Raw genomic sequence first — 17,315 nt, 5'->3', positions numbered from 1 at the left:
ATGGGAGAGGGGGTGGATCATTGTTCCTAGGCATATGTAGAAGCTTCTGGAAAGCCAACTGAGCCGTGGGCTTAGTCATTACATTATAAAGTACACCAGCATCCGGTCAGGAGTTGGTTTATAGTGGGGTAGACAAAGAAAAGATTGGGGGGGGGGGGGGGGGGGGTCGGGTCCTGAAAATCCGTATTAACCACTGCACTGCACCTGGCCTTACCATCTCTCCATACCCCCCTTCCCCCCCGCCGCTCCCACCTGCCCAGCCATCCAATCTCAGCTCAACAAGTCATGGAGTTGTGGCTGTAAATTATGCAATGTCATCAGGATGGAGAGGAAATGGAAAACGACTGATTTGAAGAACTGCTGAAAGAAGGAGACTGTGAAACGATAAATTAAAGGAGGGAAATGGGGAGGGGTGGCTGGGGAGTTAGGTAAACAAATGATTTGAGAGTATGAGCGATAACACTGAATCTAAATACTGGGTTTTTTTTCACCTGGCAAATTGTGGTTTCAATTGGTTGATAACCTTCATAAAAAATGGTCACAGGCCATTTTATCAAGAGACGCACACTCGATAAATGTGGTCTGTCTTGCATGGTAGGCAAGCCAATCTGAAATGTAGTGCTGGTTAACCCTTTGGCAGATTAACATGTTGACAAGAATAAGTACCAGCTCAGGGGGGTCACTGAAAAGGCTCTGAGCTTGGTTTAGATTTGTTGCAGTTTTTCTGAAGAGAAGAGATAAAAAAAAATAATCAAAAGTCCCCCTGCAGTGGCTATATCAACCTTCAGCCTTTCCTCATTAGCCAGACCTTTGACCCCCACAGATTTAATAATCCACAGTATGGGTACCCTTGATGACCTATGCATATTTATAAAGCTTTCATTAAGCCATCACTCAAAGTAATCACCATCTAGTGGCCTATTATAATTGAGATTTGGCATTGATCTCTGCTGGGGATGTTTTTAGATGGATGCTAAAAAAAAGAAAGCTTGGCAGACATTCACTGAGACAAGCATCATTGTCTTTTAAAAAGGAAGGAAATATTGATTTCAGTTCAGAAAATATTGAAACAGTTTTCAGCTGGCAAGAGCCGATATCACTTCCGAACAACAACTCCTTAATGGAGAGTTTCACCCTGACCAAGATTAACATTGAATTCTCAAAGTGGGATGCAGTAAATAGAAATTGTCAAATGAGAGTTGTGTTGAAAAGGAAAAGTAACAAAGTGGTAAAGAGGAATTTCAAAAATGAAAGGGACAAGATCAAAAAAGTGTCATTTTAAAAATATGAGAAGCAAAATGGAACGTAGGAGAGCCTCTTTTATTTATGTCACCCATAGCCGATGATTCATAGGGATTATTTTGCTGAAAACATGAGCTCTCATTGCTACTTGTCCCTGTCCACATATCCACAGTCTTTGAGCTTCTGAGGTGGCTAAAGGCCATGTAATCCTGTGGAGCCTACCCTTCACACCCAAAACTCAAATTCACTTCTCAGCCACAAGCACGGCTATAATGGTACTTGTACTTCTGCCAGGGAATTGTCTATCAGTGGGTAACCAGACGCCAGACTGACAAGCACACAGGAGCAACATCCACTTCAGACTATAAGCCAAATGTAATCAAGTTTGGCCAACCTGCTAATCGCAAACTGCACATTCCTTCGTGAGTACCTGGAGGCAGAGCCAGAAAACCTTCAATAAACAGGCTCTGGAATACCATGGAAACATTTCCATGAATATCTGTATTATGCCATGTGATTAATGGGTATACTGACATGTCGAGTTGATACAAACTCAGGTGATTAACCGGAATGCTTCTCTTCCACGTTTACATTCAGCATTCAGAAAACCCATTAAAACGTAATGAGTTTCTCGGACAAATGACAAACGTTTTTTTTAGATAAATACCACGGAAGCCTAGATTCAATGTAACCTCCATACACTTTGTCCTGGATTCTGAACTCCAAAATTAGGGACCTTTTTGGGACCTGGCTGTAATTAATTTTTTTATATCACTGGCATCTGGGGTCACATGACCAGATGAGCTGCATGAGAATCAAAAATTATATATATATATATATATATATATATATATATATATATATATATATATATATAGACATTCCTACCATTCAGTTGCATTCAGTTTGAATGCACACAAATGTGTATCTATTTTCTGAAATGTGTTCTTTGGCAATCCCTTGAATGATCAGTTGATCAACAAAAGTAATCACACACAACATGAAAGATTTTGGGATACTGGACACGTGACTACATGGATACTGAGCAGCTGTGTGTGAAAAACAACACATTCAGGGACAAAAATAAATAAATAAATAAATAAACAGATAATGAGCCAAACCTGCTTTCTGCTAGATTCAGTTTAATGACTGTATGAGCAAAGTAGCAAAATGCATGGTTTCAGAGCATCCAGGCTGATTAAGAGAATGGCTGAAATGGTGTCCACCATCAGCAGCCCTTCAACACACAGAGCACAGAAAGCACAGAGTGTGATTTTGGATGGGGAAGCCACCCGTAACAAGCTCAAACGAAGCAAGTAGAAAGAGCTGAAATATCTGTGTTCTCCTACTGCTGAAGAGTAGATGATTCCCATCCCACCACCGCAGCACATTTGGACATTAATTAGTGTAATGACTAAGTGTTACTGCAGTAATAGTCCTCCTGCAGTGGCTGTTTACCGTGGATGTGCTTCAACACAACTCTGTCATCTCTGTGTTTTGAGTGGGAGTCTTCTGCAATTCTCAATAAGGAGACAAAGATCTGGATCAGAGGTAGAATGTGCTGGCTGTGTGAGACTCAGGGACCTCGTACAGGAAGGGCTTTACTTCACTGCACCTCGGAGACTCCTTACACTCCGGAAACAGACACACATCCCCCACATGCTGTTTTTCCATAGAAATCGCTTTTCCACTTGGGCACAGAATGGTATGACACAAGGCGGGCGAACCCGATGAGACTCCGCCCCGGAAACAAAATCTCAGTCACGCAGTCGCCATCTAAGTTTTCCGAAGAAAAGCAAAAGACACGCTGTGCCGCTGACAAGTGGGCGGGCACCCCCCCCCGAAGGAGGAGGTCTCAGATCTCACAGGGTGGGAGGGGGCGGGAGGATAAGCCGCCACGGCCTTCGTAAGCCACCATCAAAGCGACTCAAAGACTTTGGGAAAGTGACAAAATCGCTTTAGTCACAGAGGTGCAGTAAAACAGCAAACACGCCTGACCTCTTTTCTGAAACTGTGCTCATCAGCAACACAGAGCACTTAAAGGATCTCCCTGACCACCTTGAGAGCCTTATTAAGATTATACTATATTTTCTTCACTGCTTATTAATAATGAATTGAACTACAGTCCCCTGTTTGAAGATGCTATACAAAATAATGCATTTGCTTTATTTACCTCATTTGCGCAAAGCCAATATGGGAATGGAATATCTCCCTTAAGAAACATGCACACAGACATTAGGTACAGGTTGGTTAGATAAAAATGCACATCCAACACGTTTTCCTACATTCATAGGAAAAATCATGCATGATATAAAAACATGCTGCACATGCTGCAAACAGTGCAAGACATTACATTAACCTTGTTTTCCCTATATTGTTGCAGTTAGTTTCTGGTTTCTGGTACACCTTGGAAAGAAAAGAAATGACAAATAACTGAAATTTAACTTAACAGAAGAGTGATCAGAGGGAAGTGGTATTTTGTGCAGCCAAGGCTAAATAACAGTCATTTCCACTCTCGACAGAAAGCTATATGATAAAGACAGAAGATAAAATAACATTGTCTATTCATTTATTTGAGAGGGTATAATATTTTAGTCTCTTTTAATCTGAAAGTAGAGACCAGCCTGAGGTATGCCATCACTGCTAACCAACAGAAACAGTTTTGTATACAGTAAGATTTTTTATTTTTTATACAGAAGGCATTTTGAAATCTAAAACCCTCTGCTAGGATTTCAAATGATGACTTCAAGATTTCTTTCCCATTGCATGGTCATATGGTTGCTGCCATACTGTGCTGCAGCAGCCACTGCTACTGTAATGTAAAATCTCAACCAAATAAATGGAAGAGGGGAAACTGAAAGCAGACAAAACAAACAAAGACCTATCATCCAGGCATGCTATGTCTGGAAAGCCTTGCATCTTTCTGCTAAATTTGGATACAACCTGCCTGCAACTCATAGACCGAGTTGAATTGCTCTAAACACAGCCGTCTCCTAAACCTAATGCTCTTCTGTCTGAATGGATACTTAAAATGTGAGCATGCAAGCAGCTTGATCCTGCCTGAAATGTATTAGCTCTGAGTTAGATGAAACCCCCTTCCCCCCTCCCCCCTTCACCCAGGCATCATGTTTTAGAGAGCACATGCTTGGCTGCACCCTCCTGAATCAATACCGGAGTTATCAGTCAGGAAAGATCATTGCCGATGAACACAATTGGGGCATTTCAAAAAGGGAAATGCATAAAAAGTAGCAACATTTAATTGTAGTACATAAAACCATGAATTTACAGAAGTTATAGTGTTATTGTAGCGGTGGTTTGAGAATGAGTTTAGTTACCCCTCCTCAACCGTTGGTATAACGACACATTTATTCTTTGTTTTTTTTTTAACATGCAGTAATTCAAATCTGTCATTGTAGATATGATTCAAACAATGCTTCTATCTGCACGGCAAAACACAACATACCATTCAGCTGAAAATAATCTGCCCAGTTTTCACAGAAAATGGGAAGCCAATATGGAAGTGTAGAAGTGCAGCCCAACGCCTTCGGCAATGCCTCCCAACAGAGCCAGAGCAAGGTTTCGGCCCGCTCAGTGAAACACAGTAAGATACGAGCCGGCTGAGTGGAGTCCAGGCCAGAGGCTCATTAAAACTAAGACCCGGAAGCTACTTTCTCTGGGCTTATGGAAGTGACCCCTGGCTGCTCACTGGATAACGGGAAAATCCGCTCTGCGGACTGAACCTCTACCAGGGCCGGGGATTTTGCTGTAAGCACAGGCTTGGAGCCGAGTGTGAGCAGGCACAGGACATGAATTGGGAATATTTTTCCGCCTGCCATGAATGAGCAGACAGTCAACCCTGCTGTCAAAATGATCCTTTGGATTCTTTCGGCCCAAGCGTCACCTCTTTGGAGAAGTACTAATAAAAGAATTCTGCTGAATGACAGATTCGCTTGAGCGAAATGTAATACTCTGCAGGCGTCGAGTACTTCTCTAGAGCCGAGGTGTCAAATTAAATGTTTTGCCAAATTAAAATGTGCTACTGGACACACAGTAGGACTGGGTGTCGCTGAGAAAACCCAACAAGATGGAATGATACCATGCACCACAGGTGCAAAGCATTGCTGATGAGGAAATTAAGAGCAGTCCCCTTAGCTTCAGTGAAAATATTGTGTGGTGCTAAACTGTCCTTTCATGTCAATCTTTCAAGAAAGGCTGTAGTCATCATCCGGACAGCTAGACGAGATGTTGTTCTTACAGGGAGATCGTTCTTTTTTGTTTCCTTGTTGTTTTCCAGTTTTCCAGAACATTCCGTAACAGCAACATACTTTTCAGCAGCAATGTGAGGAAGGGCAATGCAGGATAACTTAAATCAAATCAAAGAAGAGCCTTAAAGGAGGCAGCCAGCCCAACCAAATTAGCTTGTTTGTCACGAAATCTACCATCTGTTCATATTCCACTAGAATTTTGCATGGCTTAAAAACACCTTCTGACAGATCCAACACTTTTCATGATTGATTTGGTAACTTTTTGATGTCACAGATACTTTATTCTTTATCGTCTATTAGAAAATGTTGGTGTATCAACAAACAGACTGGTTACACCTTAACAAACAAAACAAATTTAGCTTATGAACAAGCTACACAAACCCCTACCACAAATTGCACATATATTTTGTACTCCCTCCTCACTTTCTGCCACTGCTGCTCCGGGTCCTTTGTTTCAGACCTTTGTTTTGGTTAGTTTCATACAGAGTCATTCAATATTTTGTGTACATTGGCTCCAGGCCCTAAACTGGTGTTTTAGTAATGATGTGATTTTTTTTTTACATTTAATTTCAATTTTTAAATCCCAGTTCTGTTTTTTACATTATCGTCACAGCTTGACTTTGTCACTTAATTGCGCCAAGTAATCGCTTGTTTATTGAATGATTGAATGTTATTCTGCGATGAAAAACACTCAATTTGCATTTTATTAGATTTATAGGCAGTTTTAAAAAAGAAACAATGCACTGTCTGCAAAAAGAAGATGGAGCATGACTGGCAGGTCAAATGAGTGGTTTAGGGCGTGACTGACTTGCCAAATAGCTGTACTACCATCTGCATATAAGAGAAGTTAAAGCTTAGTTAGCAGTTCACTACGGTACAGTTTACTGGTGGGTAAAAAATACAGATTAGGCAAATTAAAGGAATATATGCAGTATAGTGTGTAAGTATTTGGACAGAGACGCTTTTAGTTTTGTTGTTCTGCATACTTTGGAAATTTACATTTCCAAAAGTATGTAGACACCCCTTCTAATTAGTGGATTTGGCTATTTCAGCCTCACCCATTGCTAACAGGTGCATGAAATCAAGTATACAACTATGCAATTTCCTTTGACAAACACTGGCGTAAGCATGGGTCGTACTGAAGAGCTCAGTGACTTTCAACATGGCACTGTCCTAGGATGTTACCTTTCCAACAAGTCAATTAATCAAATTTCTGTCTTGCTCAAGCTTCCCCAGTGAACTGTAAGTGCTGCTATTAGGTAGTGAAAATGTATGAAGCAACAACAGCTCAGCCGCAAAGCGGTAGGCCACACATGCTCACAGAACGAGACCACCAAGTGCTGAAGCATGCAGCGTGTAAAAATCATCTCTCCTCAGTTGCAACATTCATTACAGAGTTTCTACAGTCATACATAAGCCTAAGATCACAATGCACAATTCCAGGCATCAGTGCCCAACCTCACAGATTGGCTGAATGGAAGCTAATCCCTGCAGCCATGTTCCTATATGTATATATATATATATATATATATATATATATATAACATGCCATTTTATATACACTGCTAAATAAATACCAGTATTTATTACATGTGGCTTCATATTCACCACCTTTCAGTTCAGCATGATTAGCTTTTTCTCCCTGAGTTAGTTTTTTTCAAACTTACATTTTCAGCGTTTAACAGACATTCTTATTCAGTGTGACCAGGCTTATATTCTTTTACATACAATCCCTTTATACAGCTGGGCATTTACTGAAGCTGGTTAAGCACCTTGCCCAGGAGTACAAGTTACAGCAATACCCCAGCTGGGTATCAAAGTTACAACCTTGAAGTTACAAGCCCAGTGCCCTAAGCATTATTCTACACTGCCACCCATAAACACTGTTTAAATACATCCATTTTCTGTGCAATGAGACATGGATGATTCCACTCCCTGTATGAATTAGGACCAATCATGTTTCACTGTGTAAGACAGCTAACTCAGTCACAGCCATCTTACCATTCCTTGGAATAATTGGCCGAATTAGGCTTTCCTTCCTACTGTCCCTGCTGGTCTGTTGTCAGTGATGTGTCATTTAAATACAGGTTGTTGTTACAAATCAGATGGAGCTTTGATTACGTTATTTGCGGCGTCCTTATAGGGACATGTTCAGATTTACAGGTGCAAAGTCAGAAGGGCTGATGGCCTTTAAAAATCGGAAACCGTAGTGAGCTTCATGAATCTCTTGATTTGGTGAGGTCAGTAAAATTAGCGGTGATGTGCAAAGGCTCCCACAGTGGGGATGATCTACTATGTACTGTCAATCACGGACTTATCAACCAAGAAAATGCCTCATTTTCTATTATTAAAAAACAGTGATTGACTAAAATCAGTCAGGCATTGTTAGTGCACAATAAATCTTTTTTTTTTTTTTTTTCTCTCACGCTCTGAAAGTTCTGTACCTAAACTGGTTCTGTTGAAGCTCATTGGTTTAAGGATCAGGTTTTTTAGAAATCTTTTTTTGTTTTTGTGAAAATTATTTGTTGTGTTTCTGAGGCAAAACAGAAGGGAAACCATTCCATTAACAGGCTGTCAAGAGCTCAGCGAAGGGACAGAGTTTAGAAAGAAATAAGTGGTGAGATATAGGTGTCACACAGCCGCAAACCTCATTTGGACCCTGTCAGGCTACCATTAGCCCTGACAGTTTGTTTGGTTTGTTTTTATGAGTCGGGGCCGCCTGCAGCCAAGTTTTGTCCCAAAGCCGTCGTGCTTGACTGCTCAAAAGGACAGCGTATGACTGCTCATTACAGTGGGCGGGGAACATAAGTTTACCGCCAAGGTGACACAGAGATTGAATCACACTGACAGTCCGTTCTCTTCACACAGATACTATGCCCACAATGGGCCCCAAATTGTGAGTGAGAGTTGGGCTTACCATGTGGTCAACACCAAGGGATCAGCGAACGTACCCACATAAAGAGTCTAAAGTAGAGCATGGTGGTGCAGCTGACCCTCCCCTCTCCAAGAAAAATTACATTTACCTTTACTTAAAATCATTTCAAATAGTGGCTACTGTAGATACCCTTGCCCTCAAAAGCTAGAAGTGGACTTTTGTTTCTTCTTCTCCCTCCCCCTCTCCCTCCCTTTCTCCTTTTTCACTTTCTCCAGTTTTTACACAATGTTCTTTGTTCAAAGACAGGCAAGAACAAATCAGTCTGCAGTTAGGACTGATCTTTGACTCTCATAAAGAACAGCACAAACTTAGATATAATGATTTATGATTTTAATATCAGAATATGCATGATTAGAACAAAAAGATGGTTGTGAGTAAAAACAGCCTTAATACCTTTGACAGGCTCTTATTTGCTAGGCTAATCATATTCATGGATGAGGGCAGAGTTGGCAGGGGGTATATTGAGCTGTGAAAAATTAGAAATATATATCTTATCTAATGTTAACAAAGCATTCATTAATGCAAGCGGTGTATAATTTGTGTTACCTGCATATTGTAAGCTTTTTTTTTTTTTTTTTTTTAAATGGAGATTGAAAATTTGCTTTCATTTTCATTCCTCTACGAATATGCTTTCCTCATACATGTAGGTGTATAGCGTTCCCTTTATGGTGTGCTGTAGGGTTCATTATTTTGGAAGGGGCCATATACCAGTGTGGTTGACCGGGTGACTACATAGGAAGGGAAGAGAAGTGCGGCGGAAAGTGAAGGCAAACCACCCCCCCCCCCCACCCCTCGAGAGGCATCCGAGTATCACAGGGCATGACATAACGTTAGGAGACACGCACATCAAGTCATGTTAGCGTGCCCGGCATGCAGCGTGACAGATGACCTAGTCTGATCGGAGCGTTCTGTGTGGCTAGCTCTGACGACTGGCCCGTTCAGGCAGGACTGGGATCAGAGAGTCAGCCTGCGGACACGCGTCTGCTCGGCAGGACGGGGGCATTTCAGCGCACGCCCATACTGCCCGAGTTAGAGAGGGGCCTGCAAACGGGTCACCAAAATACATCCCCTAACGGAAGAGAGGGAGAAACAGAGAGGGATAGAGATAGTCCAGTAGTATTTTTAATAGTAGCTTCGTCCTAAGTGCTGTAGGCCACAATCTGTAAATCATCTAGTTCATGACCATGAGCTCCTTTACTTTTAATTAACTGAGCTATGAAACAGTAACTGCAATAATGTATCCGGGGGCTAAATTTGAAATAGTTCAACATACGTGTTGATTTATATACATTTTTACCTTGCAGTCTTTTAACTGAACTGCTTCAGCAAGCAGAATTAAATTGAAGGGCCTTTTGTCCAGGATTTAAGATAAATGTTCCCCCGTAATCCTAAATGTGGTGTGTTAGGTGGCACTTTAGCCCTTTCTGGATATTTGGTTTTTCCCACAAATAAAAAACATAGCATTTTAAAGACTCCCTCTTTGATAAATGTAACATTGTGCAGCAAAAACCTAATGTCGTCAGGAGAGCCGTCAGGGATGGATAAACTGAGCTTTTTCCAGAAGGTACCAATCTACCATAGTGGAAGGTTACCGGCTGGTTGGCATCACTATGATAATTGACATTTAGCGAAGAAATGCCTTGCGCTCTGAATATAAGAGCATGAGCTAATTACTTCCTCTCCCCCACCACCGTCATCTGCTCCGCATTAAATGTCAGATTTACACTGAAACGCTAGAAATGTGGCCTCCGCCAAGAACTGCAGCCTGCCCCTCCTGGCTCTATTGTTGGAACAGCCTTTGGTACGTGGTTGTGGTACAGATTGTTCCATTAATGGATCTGATGAAGATGACTAGTTCCTCCACCACCCCCCTTTAGCACTCAGGATTCACATAGTCCAGGAATATCCTTGGAAATATTTGAGAAATCATAGAAAATGGTCCTTGAAAACGGAAGGAAAATGGGCAAATTAAAAGAAAAACATTTACAACATCTAAACATATTACCCAAGTGAATCCAGCATGTACTTGGAACAAGCACCACAATGACCAGCTGAGCCATTCTGGATCCTGTCAGCTGCTATAGGAGCTGACTAGACTAATGTACCAAGAACGATATTACTGCTAGTGCAATTAAATAATTACAGTGAAGCAGAAACCAAGGTCGGATTCATTGTACACATTTCATGCTTATTTTCAATTGACATGAATGGATGAATGCATAATTCATTGTCATCATCATGGTAACGTATTCAAAAATGCATTTTCATACACTTAGCTTATATCAACTCAAACAGATGCATAGTTCGGGAACTCTTAAGTTTGTTCTTTAGATTCTGAATCGTTTTTTTTTTTTTTTTTTTTTATCCAACCACCCTCCCACCTGCCTTCACACTCGATGTGAAAAGACATCCCACACTTCCCTCAATTACTTGCTAAATCCCCTTAAGCTCAGAGGTCAGGCAGAGCATAAGAGCCATTTTGAGGGTGCTCAGAAGCGCAGGATAAGGTGACAGCAGTTTTTGCACCGTTATGCACAAAGTCTGCTTGGCGCAGCAGCTACAGCAGAAAGAAGGGGAAAAAAAGTAGCAAGGAGCCAAAACCTTTGGGCCTCCAGCCCAGCAGATTGCGGGGTAGCTGTCGGTGCTGCTTAATGCTCGCCATGCGTAATAGTTTTGATGCCGACTGAAACAAATGAAACGGCAGATTGAGACCAAAGCGAGAGAGTCAGAGGAACATTTGATGACCTTTTTGAGGATAAAATGTGAATACGAGAAAGTGTTAACCCATGGGAGAGTTTGGCTACTTTATGGCATCAGCTTACATTTCTTTTGTTGGTGAATAGTTCAGGAGAACACTGGTCCATATTATTCATACCCCTTTTGGGGGCTAAAAAGATCTGGAGACAGGACTAGGCCACCCAACAGCGCAACAATTCCCGTGACCTGCATTATGTAAATGGGATGTGCCGCAGTATTCTGAAATAAAGTCCAGAAAAGATAACAACACTGTACACACAATATATGGGCAAATAGACACATGGATACTATCACTGCTTTCAGATATTACAATATATTTTTCCAATGCATTGTTGTGAAATGTGTTTGTAGAACACTGTTGCAATATTTCTATTTCCATTTGGTCTGCCCCGGATGTTAATCCCTCTTCCCCAGATATGACCCCTTTAATCACACTTCAGAAGTGCAAAAGAATGACTGTCACCCTATGTGGCCAAAATTAATTCTGCAGCCTTCCTACTGTCACATATGTACTTCACCATTTGCCCGTTCTCAACCATAGGAAGCTTCAAAGCACTCAGCAAGCATAGCCTGGAGATAAGACAGAGCAGGAATTGGGGGGTGGCCATTGGAGGTGTGAATGTGTGTGTTTCTGTATGAGTGTGGGTCTGCGTGTGTGTGTGTGTCAGAGGAGGTGTGTCAGTGTGTTTACGTAAAATATGTGGCTTTGTTTTAGTGAGCAGTCAGTTTTGGGCAACCTGAGAATAAGTTTGTAACTGTTAGTTGGAAGCAGGCATCTGCGTCCTGCATCTACAGTAGGTCTGGCATTCTACATTTCATCTCTGGTTCTTTTGGAATATTCTGCTGTCTTTTGGTTTTTGCATTTTGGATTACTTTGGGACAACTAAGCTGTGGTTTGCTATCTTCTTTCATTCATTTCTTGTGTGACTGCCCATATCTGTTAATTGTTTTAAGGCAGTTGAACCTTGTCTTTAGATTAGATATGAATATTTGTTGTAACTTAATACATTTCTAAATTTTCATCTGGTTGTGATTTTTTCATTTTGATAAAGGTTGATCCAACAGTTTTCTCTGCCTTTCAGCAAAATAAAATAAAAATAAATTATTTCTAATGATGCCGCGGGTGAAGAAGTACAGATCACTGGCATGGCAACAGGGAATGGCTTGAGGAGAGACATGACAATTATCCCAGCCACACTTGCAGAGACGAAGATCTCTAGACCGAGCCTGACAGCGACATCTACCTTGCCTTTAGCATCAGCCTTTTGGCGCGGCAAAGCAATTAACGAAAACTGTCCACTATTCCCCGTTAAATTCTGTAAAAGGGAGCTTGATTGAATCCATTTTGTTGATAAGCTGACTAACTATTAACAGTCTTTGTTGTGGTCTGTATATCAGCAGATACAGTCTTTGAAAAATGATCAATTCTTTCTTTTAATTAAAAAACCAGCAGGTAATTTCAGGCTTTTGTTTAATTGTGATCCTACTGATTGGCCATCTAGATGAAGCTACATTTTAACCAGCTCAGTGATTAAATTGTTAATTTATTAGGTCTATTTAACACTGGAACCAATTTTATTTTATACTTTCAAGCACGGGTGGGGTAAATTATTGCAATGAAATCAAAGTATGTAACAGGCTACAGCACATTTGCACAGTTCTGCATAACTTGGGAGAATCCATCACAGTGTAATCACCAAGAAACACATAGTGATACTCAATATGAATATGATATATTGCATATTAAGTCAATGTAAATTATATCCCAGAAATTTTAAAACAACTTTAAAACAGCTCATTTTTGTAGAATATATCTAACTGAAAAAAATGAATTCAAGAGCATCATAAAGTGTTACGATATGGACGTTGGGCCACCAGAAGTCACCAGAACAGCTACAATGCATCTTGAGATTCTACAAGTGTCTAAAACTGTACTCGAAGGATGAAAATTTCCATGTGAGATTTAATTAGTTTCATTTTTTAAATTTACCTGCCAATTTAACTGGTATACCGTTTCAGGCACCACTCCCGCAAGTGTTCAATCAGGTTGAGATCTGGTCCTGTTTCACGAAGAGGGATTACTGAGTTAGCTGGATAACTGCACTGAGCAACACTCAGAACCTTCCCAAATCTGAAACGAGGACATAAGTAAAAAGTTCAGGGTTTTACTCAGCGCAGTTATTTGGCTAATTCAATGATCCTGCTTTGTGATATACAGTACTCCCCTGTTAACTGAGATGACCCCAGCATTGTGGTTTACATCATTTTCATGCGCATTGATCCAGTCTTTGATTACTTGAGCACTTTTGATGGAGGCACTGCTATCCTGGAACAGACCATCATTTTGGGAGTTACATGTACATAGTATATCATTATATTTACATTTTCAGACTGCATAAATTATTAGATAAATTACATGCACACTTTGAGGTTTCAAGCCTTTAAAATTATTATATGTGGGTTAAAAGAAATATTTTCAATAGCACTCCTTGTTATTTCCACGCTTAACTGCCATTTGAAATTTTACAAAAAGAAGTCAGTGACAAGACAGTCATAATAAGAGTCTACTTGAAAAACCGTTGTAGAAACTTTAATTAGTAACAAATCAGAAACCAGCCTGCCTTCACTGTTGATGCCCATGACAGCAACTTTTGTCGTTAACACACTGAGCCATACAACCACAGTTTCATGGGGTTACTTCCTTAAGAGGTAGCTTCACTAAGCAGTCAACTTCATGCCCCTTCAAATTGTACAGATTGAGTAGTTACAGGAATTTTCTAATCATTAAAAAAAAAACTTTAGTTTAATAGTTACATGACTATCAAGCTGTGGAAACTTTTTTGTGAAGTTGAAAATGACAAATCTGTCACTTAAAAAGGGCACTAAAAGCTTGTGCCCTCAACTAAAAGCATCCTGCATCACGGGTCTTACAACAAAATCCTTTCCACTCTCATTTACTGAATATTTTATGTGACTGCATAAATGGGGTGTTTGTAGTTCATAATAAAACTTGTCAGAAGGAACAATCAGTCACAGAAATCGGTTATTTTTGATGAATATTAGTGATATTCCTCATATTTAAAACGTCTAATTTATTGGATCTAGAACATCAAACCATCAAAAAAAGTTATTTTTAAGAGAAAAAAAAATTCAATACTGACATTTAAACATGTTTCCATTTAAAATAATCAAAAAAAACAAAAATTGTGAAGCTTATTTTGAATGGTTGCCATAACCATTTTAGGAACACCTGCTTTTATAATGTGCCTAATTACACAAAAATTAAACTGAGGTGCAGAGCAATTTAATTAGCCAATCAACACTGCCTAGATCAATTTAATTAGCCAATCCCACACGCATTGGCAGTAATTACATTGTTAAGGTGGAGCTGATAATAGACATCATGGCTATTGAGCTTTTAAAATGAAACTAGGTACTCTGTAAAAATTCATGAACGCCTTGAATTTCTTTCAGTTCCATCATAAATGTTAAAAATTTAAAGTGATATACTGTATCCACACAATTATTGCATCAGAACGATTAATTAAGTGTGCACTAAGTACATTTAAACCATGGTGAGGCCTGTTTCCCCCTGACTTGAATTCTATCAACATTTGTCCTCAACTTTTTTTCTATGCAAACATTCAAAACATTTCAGAATTTGAGTTACCAAGGAGGAAAAAGCATGGAATGATTTCTTTTAATTGTAAAGTCAAATGTAAGGACAAATGCTGATTCCAGGTCATCGAGTCGACATGTGCAATGCTGTTAGATTTTGAAAGAATATCCGATACCACCTCAGATTTCCTGTGACTGTTTTAAGATATTGCTCTGACGTTTTAAAATATTTCAAACTCTCTCCTCTGCAGGCTTCTCTGAAGCCCCATGCCTTCTGTCCCTCCACCATCCAAGAGTCAGGAAGTGAACCACAGGGACTGTAGCGGCGTGTTAGAATAACCAGTAATGAAACTGTCTCCACATGTTTTAATCCCACACTAAGGACACGGCACTGCTGCTCACTAACTAGTGACTGATGACTCTGGAACTGTGTCTGTCTGTTCCCTGTAAAAATAAAATGGGCACCAAACAATTTCAGGAATTTGCTTCCATTTCCTTTTCATTGTTTCCTTCTGATCACTAGCTCATTAGCTGACACTGGCAGTACTGTTGCGACAGTTTAAATGAACATTCACTGGAAAAATTAGATCTGCACAACTCAGCATTAAGGTCTGCTGTCTGAATGTAGCCATAGTGTGGATTCTCTTCTGATGCAGGCAATCCCTTTAAAGGCTTGGCCCGTTTCCACAAGTCACATGTGTCAATAGCACATGCATTATCTATATTATATTATCATCGTCCACCTTGCAGTGTAATCAGATCAATGAGAATGACTTATCTTCAATTAACCTGTAATTGTCACTAATTCCTGTCTGGTCTTTTAATGGAAATTAAGAAGATAACCACCTGTTACTCTGCTGCCAACATGATTACAGTGATTTCGAAGGGACCAGGCAGCTGCGTTCATGATTGTGCAGAGAGCTGTCAGGAGAACAGAAGTGCACAGCATCACTTATACCTTTTACACATGGATTTGTTTTTTTTTTGTTTTAGCTTTTATGATGATTCCATATCATCTGCACTAAATGTACTGAAGGTCCAATCATTACCTGAGCCAAGAGGTGTTACCATCCTGTGCTATTTTGCTCTCTTTAGAAAATGACATATATGCTCTTAAACCTCTGAACACATCCATCCCCAATGTGACTTGTGACTCATACTTAATGCCTGGTGCATGGTGGCCAGTTTCTTTATTTATATTGGTTTATTTTGCATTTGTTGGTGTGTGAATTGGCAAGAAAATATCTCTCAAGGCGGAAGTTTAAACATGAAAAAACACTTTCAAGACCAGGTAACCATTAAGCACATGCCATTTAGAGAATGTCCAAGAACTTCAGGGAGAAAGCACATCCCCCTCCCTCAAAAAAAAAACATGGCCTGTAAGTGATGAATGAAGGAAGTAACATATTTGCTTAGAACAAAAAGTCAAAATGTCACAGCTGGCCTTCTCTCTTTTCCTTCTCAGAGAATCCTGACAAAACCGAATAAATGCCATCACTGTGTGAATTACAGAGATTCATCCAGAGAATGCCCATCTTTCATTATAGTAGGGCTACCAAGAAGTGGTAAATCAACTCATGCAAAAATAAAATAGCAACTAATAACATGATGCATAGCAATCATTTGTGTGCATGCTTTGTCAACTCCCCTGCAGAGCCAAAATGTAGCGTGTTGATCGGCTGATACATTGCAGTGGGTTATAAAGTCAAAAGAACATATCAGTGAATAGAAAGCAATCTAAATGAATGCAAACACGTTATTGTAAGAACTAGACATATCCTGTGACTTGCCCAAACAGTGACAATAGTTTATAAAATGTATAATTCTCCTTTCCATATCCTAAAAACAGCAAGCTAAATGTAGCACAAAAAACTATTATATCACTGTGTAACCAACCAAACAATGTTCTCATGACATAAAATGCTTCAGTTATTGTATGTCGTCAGATAAAAGTGGTTCAGACCTTCAGAATATTTACAAAGCGGATATACATGGTGTGATGTAATGACATATTAGGAACCTTACCTTTATGTCTTGTGGAGCATGGGTGGTGAGAAATGGTCCAGACTGGCTTCCAAAAAAGCCTTCTCTAATCTATTAACAAAACTTTAGACAAGGATTTGTCTCAGGAGGCAAACTAAAAAAGAAAGGGATTTCCAGACAAAGTATCCAAAAGTTCAATATAAAGCAAAAAAAACTAAAGTTCTTGTTTCCCCCAGTTCTCAATCTATCATTCTGTTTTTCCACGAAACTTTTAGAAACCTCTTCCAAACACACTTTCTTCTCTCCATCAAGTCAATAGTCCAATTCATGGCAGCTGGGTAGTAACTGTCGCAGGCTGTGCTGCTGGTCATGGGCTTTGCAGTTCCGAACTGGGAAGCCATGATGGCCTGTAGTCCCTGCTGGAGCCAGGGACTACAGAAAGGGAATGTACCTGTATATAACTCGGCATCTGGTGACATCACAATGTGCATAAGTGATCTGTGTGATGGTGACAT

At 40.1% G+C, this 17,315-nt stretch overlaps 1 protein-coding gene across 1 annotated transcript in view; it reads right to left on the bottom strand.

The window, feature by feature from the left end:
* lingo1a (leucine rich repeat and Ig domain containing 1a) overlaps positions 1–17,108 on the bottom strand; it is a 167,349-nt gene extending 150,241 nt beyond the window's left edge. The window contains exon 1 of the mRNA XM_035396630.1: positions 16,843–17,108. The gene's annotated coding sequence lies outside the window, so the exon portion shown is untranslated. The remainder of the gene's footprint in view (positions 1–16,842) is intronic.
* Positions 17,109–17,315: the final 207 nt, after the last annotated feature.

Source organism: Anguilla anguilla, chromosome 16, assembly GCF_013347855.1.
Source record: "Anguilla anguilla isolate fAngAng1 chromosome 16, fAngAng1.pri, whole genome shotgun sequence".
NCBI lineage: Eukaryota > Metazoa > Chordata > Actinopteri > Anguilliformes > Anguillidae > Anguilla > Anguilla anguilla.
The sequence above is the reverse complement of the archived record's forward strand: the minus strand, read 5'-3'. Positions and strand labels throughout refer to the sequence as shown.